At 43.4% G+C, this 10,518-nt stretch overlaps 1 non-coding gene across 1 annotated transcript; it reads right to left on the reverse strand.

The window, feature by feature from the left end:
- Nucleotides 1–2,270: 2,270 nt before the first annotated feature.
- Nucleotides 2,271–2,345, reverse strand: Trnal-caa (transfer RNA leucine (anticodon CAA)). Its single transcript has one exon. It is a non-coding gene; the product is annotated as a tRNA-Leu (tRNA).
- Between the last annotated feature and the right edge of the window lie 8,173 nt (nucleotides 2,346–10,518).

Raw genomic sequence — 10,518 nt, forward strand, 5'->3', positions numbered from 1 at the left:
GACTATTCACGTTGGTGTGTAGAATATATGAGTCTGGCGACATACCATCTGGTTTCGGAAAAGCATCATCCACACAATTCCGAAGACGGCAAGAGATGACAAGTGCGAGAATTATCGCACAATCAGCTTAACAGCTCATGCATCGAAGCTGCTTACAAGAATAATATATAGAAGAATGGAAAAGAAAATTGAGAATGCGCTAGGTGACGATCAGTTTGGCTTTAGGAAAAGTAAAGGGACGAGAGAGGCAATTCTGACGTTACGGCTAATAATGTAAGCAAGGCTAAAGAAAAATCAAGACACTTTCATAGGATTTGTCGATCTCGAAAAAGCGTTCGACAATATAAAATGGTGCAAGCTGTTCGAGATTCTGAAAAAAGTAGGGGTAAGCTATAGCGAGAGACGGGTCATATACAATATGTACAACAACCAAGAGGGAATAATAAGAGTGGACGATCAGGAACGAAGTGCTCGTATTAAGAAGGGAGTAAGACAAGGCTGTAGCCTTTCGCCCCTACTCTTCAATCTGTACATCGAGGAAGCAATGATGGAAATAAAAGAAAGGTTCAGGAGTGGAATTAAAATACAAGGTGAAAGGATATCAATGATACGATTCGCTGATGACATTGCTATCCTGAGTGAAAGTGAAGAAGAATTAAATGATCTGCTGAACGGAATGAACAGTCTAATGGGTACACAGTGTGGTTTGAGAGTAAATCGAAGAAAGACGAAGGTAATGAGAAGTAGTAGAAATGAGAACAGCGAGAAACGTAGCATCAGGATTGATGGTCATGAAGTCAATGAAGTTAAGGAATTCTGCTACCTAGGCAGTAAAATAACCAATGACGGACGGAGCAAGGAGGACATCAAAAGCAGACTCGGTATGGCAAAAAAGGCATTTCTGACCAAGAGAAGTCTACTAATATCAAATACCGGCCTTAATTTGAGGAAGAAATTTCTGAGGATGTACGTCTGGAGTACAGCATTGTATGGTAGTGAAACATGGACTGTGGGAAAACCGGAAGAGAAGAGAATCGAAGAATTTGAGATGTGGTGCTATAGACGAATGTTGAAAATTAGGTGGACTGATAAGGTAAGGAATGAGGAGGTCCTACGCAGAATCGGAGAGTAAAGGAATATGTGGAAAACACTGATAAGGAGAAGGGACAGGGCGATAGGACATCTGCTAAGACATGAGGGAATGACTTCCATGGTACTAGAGGGAGCTGCAGAGGGCAAAAACTGTAGAGGAAGACAGAGATTGGAATACGTCAAGCAAATAATTGAGGACGTAGGTTGCAAGTGCTACTCTGAGATGAAGAGGTTAGCACAGGAAAGGAATTCGTGGCGGGCCGCATCAAACCAGTCAGTAGACTGATGACAAAAAAAAAAAAAAAAAAAAAAAAAAAAAAAGTACAAAAGCTAGGATATTATAGGTTTGATTTTGGGGTATGTTGTATGATATCGGAGTACGATTAAAAAATCAATGGTTTTTAAGCGTGGCGGACCGCTTCGGACACTACCCGAACTTTTGCACGGAATTCACCTTTTGTACCATATGTACCTGTATATTTCGTCTGCCTCGCACTATTGGAAGAATGAGCCTCTGCATCCACGGACGTCGCTGTTCTATTGCTCTACAAATTGTGCAGTTTAAGATGTCTAATCGTGCCCGTTGTATTTTTTGATGTATTACGGAAATTTTTACGACAAATGTTGCAAGTAACGTTATCTCCACCGTCCGTAAAGCATTGCCAGCACCGTGACGTTCGTTTTCGAGTGTCCATATTGATTTGAATAACAACTTTACTCGAATGAAACCCGGGACATACTAGTTACGAGCACAGCGAGCAGCGAGCGTGTTTGTCTAGCGGCGGCATTCAATTCATAAAACAACAGCGGCGCAGCGTGTGTTGTCGCAGCCAACTGGCGCGCAGCGGCACACGCAGCCGAGCCGTTTCTCGTGAGCTTCTCGAGAATTTCTTGAGAACTAGAGGCTCGAGTCGCCGCGCCTCGCCATCCCATCACTGCCTCCAGCGTCTCTTCGTGGATTGTGTGAGACTGAACGTCGGAAGTGGAGTGACGCGAGCACAGTGAGAAACTGGGTAAAAGTATAATTCGAATTAAACCATCTACCGTGCTAACTACCCTGTCAGTACTAAGGCATCACCCGTTTACTTCAGATGTCACTTCTATAAGAACTTTCTGGTATATGCAAAATGAAATTTGCACTCTGCGCCCATAGGAATCTTCCTGGTAGGTTAGAACTGTGTGCCGGACCGAGACTCGAACTCGGGACCTCTGCCTTTTGCGGGCAAGTGCTCTACCGACTGAGCTACCCGACCGCGACTCACCACCCGTCCCCTCGTCCGCAGAGCACTTTCCCGCGAGAAAGGCGAAGGTCCCGAGTTAGATTCTCGGTCCGACACACAGTTCTAATCTGCCAGCGAGTTTCGACTTTCTGTAAAGTATTCCTGACACTGTCTGTACGCGGACGATCTGCAACGTACGGTAAGTGACGAAAAATTCACGAACCGTGGTCGCAAAACTGTCATTTTACTGGATGACCGGTTTCGACAGAGCTATGCTGTCATCATCAGATCTTACGCTTTAAGAGGGCACAGTCACGAACAGACTTAAAAAGATTCCAAAAATTCATTTTAATTTCGTATAATGCTCCAATCATTTGGTTACAAAATACCATCTGTTTGATTGAAATTTGATGATTAGGTCGGGAGTAGTTAATTATTTCCTCGTGCGTGACAACTAAGTGCCACGCCGACTTTTTCTCTATCTTTCTGAGGATTGACTACATACAGTAATTATTTGTATTCCGGCTTAGCAAAAGAAGAAGTGCAGTTGAATGATCCAAAATCTAAGTCGAGGTTTTTATGGCAGCTGACAGAAACGTGGACGAAAACCCCCAAATGGTGGCGTGTGAGCCAATTCTTTTGATACTGGGAAGGTTCTGGATACCGAAATAGTAAGTTCTGTGACATCTGTGGCAAAAATCGCACTAAGCAAAATGTGCGCAGAAAGGACTATAATGATTCTAGTAGAGCCATGGGACTGGCTGGTGTTGTCAACATTTTCAGGAGGTCTAAGGAGTCGAGAGGTGTCCTGTGTACACACTATCTTGGGAATGAGAACAGTAAGGCTTATCAGAAAGTGGTAGAACAGAAAAAATAAGGGACTATAGTCGAAATCAATAAACTGGAATGTATAGAGCATGTAAAGAAAAGAAAGGGATGACGAACTGTGAAGATATGTAAGGAAAGAAAGTTAGGTGGAAAACATGACGTGAGAAAGGTTGACATTGACAGGATGCAAAATTATTATGGTACGGCAATTAGGGATAACTGTAAAAATGGAGAACTGGGCTATATTGTTTCAGCATCATCTTTGTGACAGGGACCCGACAGGTGGTGCAACTCAGCTACAGCAGAAACATTCAGTTCCGGAGACTATTTTACTTGCTGCCAAACCAGTTTTCAGAGATCGTAGCCAAGAAGAGCTGTTTAAAAGGTAGTGATGTGCTTTAGTGTTGCTGTGTCAAAAAACAAAGGGTGATGTCAGTACTGAAAGGGGACTGGATCGTATCTGCTGTGGCGAAATTTCTGCAGGTAATCCTACAGAGGAGCCAGGATAGACAGTACACCAAAGGAAAGGAGAAGATAAAGAGGTTGAAACTGAGTCACAGAATAGTCCTGGAATATTAAAAAGTGTGTGTGTGTGTGCGTGTAGTAATGTACATTATTTTCTTGTATGTAAATTTTAATACAGTTTCCTCAAAACTACATCTATCGATATTCTGATACGCTTTTCTCAAAAAATAACGCTGACGAAGACAGCAGGCTTTCAGTATCTCTTATTAACAAAACGATGATCAATCACATAAAAATATGGGACACGTAACGACACCGTGGACAAATTTACAAGGTTCAAGGCGTTTAAAAAATCAAATTTTTTTCTTTTAGAACGAAAAAGGCGTTCCTGATGACATATACAAAATACAGAAACCAGTTTTTATGTGATGTGAGAATATTGTTTCATCGGTATTCTGTGAAAGTTTGGAGTCTCTGTCTCTACCGATTTCCTCATGAAGTGTACCTGAAATACGCTCATTTTAACATCGATTCCTTATGGACGTTCCTTCGCAACTGTGTCCCCATAAATTCTTTTAAACTACGAGATCCGATGATAGCATAGCTCTGTGGAAACGGGTCATCCAGGAAAATGCCTTTTTACGTCGGTTTGTGAAGTTTTCTTCAGTTAGCAAAGTTTGTGTAACGTTAGAATGACGCTACTGAGAGGAGAAATGACTCGATGCACCGAGACAGGCGCGGTGTCTGCGGCCGAGGCGTACAGCGCGGGCCACGTCAGACCGGAGAACGCACGACGTCGGTCGTGCCGAGTGTGTATACGCAGCGTGGTACGTCTCACTTTGTACGCGTACGTTTGTGAAGTATTTTTTTGTCTGTTGCGTAATTCGTGTGGTAATCAGTAAGGTTTCTGGCATCCCACTGATTATTTCGTCTCTTTCAGAGCTTTAGCGTACTCACCTTGAGAGCAACGGATTCACCAGCCACGTGCTGCTTCTGGCCAGAGTGGCTGCACGTTTACAGAACACCTCAGTACGGCGGCAGAGTGCAAACAGGCCGCTCCCGTGTCCTGCGCTTCCAGTACAAACGAGGACAACTACGTGTCATCTGCAGAGGAGGGACGGAGCGCATATTCCACTGCACACGTCGGCCGGGGTGGCCGAGCGGTGCTAGGCGCTACAGTCTGGAACCGGTCGCAGGGTCGAATCCTGCCTCGGGCACGGATGTGTGTGATGTCCTTAGGTTAGTTAGGTTTAACTAGTTCTAAGTTCTAGGGGACATGACCCCAGAATTTAAGTCGCATAGTGACCAGAGCCATTTGAACCACTGGACACCGACTGCAGCCGCCACGTTCGCTTCATTCGTCGCAGATATTCTTCGTTTGCAGTTTTGGCTGCCAGCAGTGTAGACAGCGGGCAGCGTTGTGTGTGCCCACGGCAGGTAGCGTCCTCGTAACGTATCTCGGTGAACAGCAGGTTCTTTGCCTGAGTGTGACTTTTCGCCGGTTACCGGCGGTCGAGCGCCGAGTTGAGCCACAGTTCCCAGTGTACTGGGACGTCCCTGTAGCAGTTTCGAATACTTTTCATCGAAAAATCATAGCCTGGTGTGCGACTGCGAGTTTTTCCTCACCGCTGCAGACAACTGAAAAAAACGGGAAGTACTTTTCACACATTTCTAAAGAACAATGCGACGGAAAAAAAGCCTTTCGTGACGATTCGTTTTCAGCTGCTAACGCGTGTGTTCGACTCGTTTTGCTGATTCGGATTATGAGAGGGATTTGAAAAGTGAACAGATGATTCTTCCCCCCAAAGGCCTGATACTGTTCCAACTCTGCAGCAGAGCTGATTTGCTGGAAAGTAATGAGGCTAAGCGAGACAAAAACCGAGTTACCACAAAGAAGCGAAAGAGTTTACTGCTAAATGTATTACCAGCTAACGAATAAACACCAAATGGAGTGAACATTAGCTACGGACACATACAACTGTGTTTGTGTCAACAGTCAGAAATATACCAGAAGAAACAGAAGAACTTGAGCGAGAGAATACAGACTTACTGGATCGCCTCCCTTGCTGTAATACTGAGTTACTTAGAATGAAACATTTTAGAAGATACAGCACGGCTCCTTTTCTGACTGTCAACGGCAAGTGGCTACGAAAGCACGGCGTACCAGTTCGTCACCCGAAGATATTACAAGGGCTGCGACTCTGCGTCAGCAGCCTCGGGCAGTTGAGCGTTCTATCGCGGAAACCCAATCAAACCCGCTCGTCGTGTCAGACAGCTTTTCAGAAGGGTTGGGTGTTTAACTGTCGCTGGGATAAAGACCAGCATGTTGAACAATCCTCATTCCTCCTGCAACCCAAAACGTTCTGAGATATGTTTTCAAAATATCCCGGAGAGGCTGACCCAGTGAGCAATAGGAAAATAACAGTCTACTGACCGCCACATCCCAAATATGTACGAGTTATCAGACCTACATTTGCCTCAGGATGCACCCCTATAGGAGCGTTGCTATTGATTCCACTAAATTAGGCGGATGCTTCGACAACTCAAATGGAAATCCGTGGAGGGAATACGATATCCATTTCAAGTAACACTATTGAGAACTGACATTTCACTGCGGAAGGATTCTAATGCCACCAACATACATTTCGCGTATGGACCACGAAGATAACATACGAGAAATTAACGCTCATACGGAGACATATAGGCACTCCTTTTCTCCCTCGTTCCATTTTCTGGTGGAACAGTAAAGGTACCCTTCGCCTCGCACCGTAGGACGGCTAGCGAGGTATTCATATACCTGTAGATACAAATTTAGTCCACCTATTAAGATGTTAGTTCATTCATTTATAGCCACACAAAAATCTTATGTATCGAGAAAAAAGAGACGGAACTTCTGCTGCTGATTGTCGAACAGTAGAAACCTTCGTATTAGCCCCTTATTTTCTTATTACTGTCACTTCACGAGATGTATATAAGAGAGTGTAATTGTTTTCCCACAATACTCAGAAGGAACGGAATAGAGCTCACCTCTCAACTGCCCTTTCGTTAGTGTCGCTTACCTGCCGTATTCTCACGGATGCTCCAGTCTTAGATATATGGCATTTGGAGCCACCTGATTTCGACGAGTAAGACGTGTCCCCGCGTAGTTACTGACCCGTGCTAACTATCTCGAAATCCCATCACGTTCCGACAGCACTGTTCCATTAGTCTAGTCCTCCACCCACCACTGACAAGGTAGACAGCTATCACAACGAGAAAAATAGCACACTAACACACAGGAGGAAATTCACGACTATGCAAAATATACATGGACTGCACAAAGAAATTCAGAAGAATGTTGTTGTTGTTGTGGTCTTCAGTCCTGAGACTGGTTTGATGCAGCTCTCCATGCTACTCTATCCTGTGCAAGCTTCTTCATCTCCCAGTACCTACTGCAACCTACATCCTTCTGAATCTGCTTAGTGTATTTATCTCTTGGTCTCCCTCTACGATTTTTACCCTCCACGCTGCCCTCCAATGCTAAATTTGTGATCCCTTGATGCCTCAAAACATGTCCTACCAACCGATCCCTTCTTCTAGTCAAGTTGTGCCACAAACTTCTCTTCTCCCCAATCCTATTCAATACCTCCTCATTAGTTACGTGATCTACCCACCTTATCTTCAGCATTCTTCTGTAGCACCACATTTCGAAAGCTTCTATTCTCTTCTTGTCCACACTAGTTATCGTCCATGTTTCACTTCCATACATGGCTACACTCCATACAAATACTTTAAGAAACGACTTCCCGACATTTAAATCTATACTCGATGTTAACAAATTTCTCTTCTTCAGAAACGATTTCCTTGCCATTGCCAGTCTACATTTTATATCCTCTCTACTTCGACCATCATCAGTTATTTTACTCCCTAAATAGCAAAGCTCCTTTACTACTTTAAGTGTCTCATTTCCTAATCTAATCCCCTCAGCATCACCCGATTTAATTTGACTACATTCCATTATCCTCGTTTTGCTTTTTTTGATGTTCATCTTATATCCTCCTTTCAAGACACTGTCCATTCCGTTCAACTGCTCTTCCAAGTCTTTTGCTGTCTCTGACAGAATTACAATGTCATCGGCGAACCTCAAAGTTTTTACTTCTTCTCCATGAATTTTAATGCCTACTCCCAATTTTTCTTTTGTTTCCTTTACTGCTTGCTCAATATACAGATTGAATAACATCGGGGAGATGCTACAACCCTGTCTCACTCCTTTCCCAACCACTGCTTCCCTTTCATGCCTCTCGACTCTTAAAACTGCCATCTGGTATCTGTACAAATTGTAAATAGCCTTTCGCTCCCTGTATTTTACCCCTGCCACCTTCAGAATTTGAAAGAGAGTATTCCAGTTAACATTGTCAAAAGCTTTCTCTAAGTCTAAAAATGCTAGAAACGTAGGTTTGCCTTTTCTTAATCTTTCTTCTAAGATAAGTCGTAAGGTTAGTATTGCCTCACGTGTTCCAACATTTCTACGGAATCCAAACTGATCTTCCCCGAGGTCCGCTTCTACCAGTTTTTCCATTCGTCTGTAAAGAATTCGCGTTAGTATTTTGCAGCTGTGACTTATTAAACTGATAGTTCGGTAATTTTCACATCTGTCAACACCTGCTTTCTTTGGGATTGGAATTATTATATTCTTCTTGAAGTCTGTGGGTATTTCGCCTGTCTCATACATCTTGCTCACCAGATGGTAGAGTTTTGTCATGACTGGCTCTCCCAAGGCCATCAGTAGTTCTAATGGAATGTTGTCTACCCCTGGGGCCTTGTTTCGACTCAGTTCTTTCAGTGCTCTGTCAGACTCTTCACGCAGTACCTTATCTCCCATTTCGTCTTCATCTACATCCTCTTCCATTTCCATAATATTGTCCTCAAGTACCTCGCCCTTGTATAAACCCTCTATATACTCCTTCCACCCTTCTGCCTTCCCCTCTTTGCCCAGACCTGGGTTGCCATCTGAGCTCTTGATATTCATACAAGTGGTTCTCTTATCTCCAAAGGTCTCCTTAATTTTCCTGTAGGCAGTATCTATCTTACCCCTAGTGACACAAGCCTCTACATCCTTACATTTGTCCTCTAGCCATCCCTGCTTAGCCATTTTGCACTTCCTGTCGATTTCATTTTTGAGACGTTTCTATTCCTTTTTGCCTGCTTCATTTACTGCATTTTTATATTTTCTCCTTTCATCAATTAAATTCAATATTTCTTCTGTTACCCAAGGATTTCTATTAGCCCTCGTCTTTTTACCTACTTGATCCTCTGCTGCCGTCACTACTTCATCCCTCAGAGCTACCCATTCTTCTTCTACTGTATTTCTTTTCCCCATTCCTGTCAATTGTTCCCTTATGCTGTCCCTGAAACTCTCTACAACCTCTGGTTCTTTCAGTTTATCCAGGTCCTATATCCTTAAATTGCCACCTTTTTGTAGTTTCTTCAGTTTCAATCTGCAGATCATAACCAATAGATTGTGGTCAGAATCCACATCTGCCCCTGGAAATGTCTTACAATTTAAAACCTGGTTCCTAAATCTCTGTCTTACCATTATATAATCTATCTGATACCTTTTAGTATCTCCAGGATTCTTCCAGGTATACAACCTTCTTTTATGATTATTGAACCAAGTGTTAGCTATGATTAAGTTATGCTCTGTGCAAAATTCTACAAGGCGGCTTCCTCTTTCATTCCTTCCCCCCAATCCATATTCACCTACTATGTTTCCTTCTCTCCCTTTTCCTACTGACGAATTCCAGTCGCCCATGACTATTAAATTTTCGTCTCCCTTCACTACCTGAATAATTTCTTTTATCTCGTCATACATTTCATCAATTTCTTCATCATCTGCAGAGCTAGTTGGCATATAAACTTGTACTACTGTAGTAGGCATGGGCTTTGTGTCTATCTTGGCCACAATAATGCGTTCACTATGCTGTTTGTAGTAGCTAACCCGAACACCTATTTTTTTATTCATTATTAAACCTACTCCTGCATTACCCCTATTTTATTTTGTATTTATAACCCTGTAATCACCTGACCAAAAGTCTTGTTCCTCCTGCCACCGAACTTCACTAATTCCCACTATATCTAACTTTAACCTATCCATTTCTCTTTTTAAATTTTCTAACCTACCTGCCCGATTAAGGGATCTGACATTCCACGCTTCGATCCGTAGAACGCCAGTTTTCTGATAACGACGTCCTCCTGAGTAGTCCCCGCCCGGAGATCCGAATGGGGGACTATTTTACCTCCGGAATATTTTACCCAAGAGGACGCCATCATCATTTAACCACACAGTAAAGCTGCGTGTCCTCGGGAAAAATTACGGCTGTAGTTTCCCCTTGCTTTCAACCGTTCGCAGTACCAGCACAGCAAGGCCGTTTTGGCTACACTCCATACAAATACTTTAAGAAACGACTTCCTGACATTTAAATCTATACTCGATGTTAACAAATTTCTCTTCTTCAGAAGGCCAGGTCAGAAGAATAACACCTGCAATTCATCGAGATCAGACTGTCTAAAAATATCCCTCTGTTCATGACCTAATCTCCTTTATGATATTCCTAAGGTTACCACGCTAGAAACACGTCGATGTTATGGTGTCCGAGTCTCGATTGACCACAGTTTCTCTTTCTCTCCCTCCCTTTCCTCATTATTTTTGTAACATGCAACGAAGTGAAACTACGAACTATAAAAACCTCGCTATCGTTACCTGGTAGAGGGTAGTTGCGCCTGAGCAGCGGAGGCGCGCGTATCGCTGGTGAAGCGCGCTGCCTGTGCTTGGCCAGAAGAAGAGCTGTGAAGGTGTGCTGTGACTGGGCGTGACGCTGACGCAAATTGTAGTGCGTCGTTTTTACGACACAGCAAAATTGTCGTGTCCTCGCGT

This window comes from Schistocerca nitens, chromosome 12, assembly GCF_023898315.1.
Source record: "Schistocerca nitens isolate TAMUIC-IGC-003100 chromosome 12, iqSchNite1.1, whole genome shotgun sequence".
Taxonomy (NCBI): domain Eukaryota; kingdom Metazoa; phylum Arthropoda; class Insecta; order Orthoptera; family Acrididae; genus Schistocerca; species Schistocerca nitens.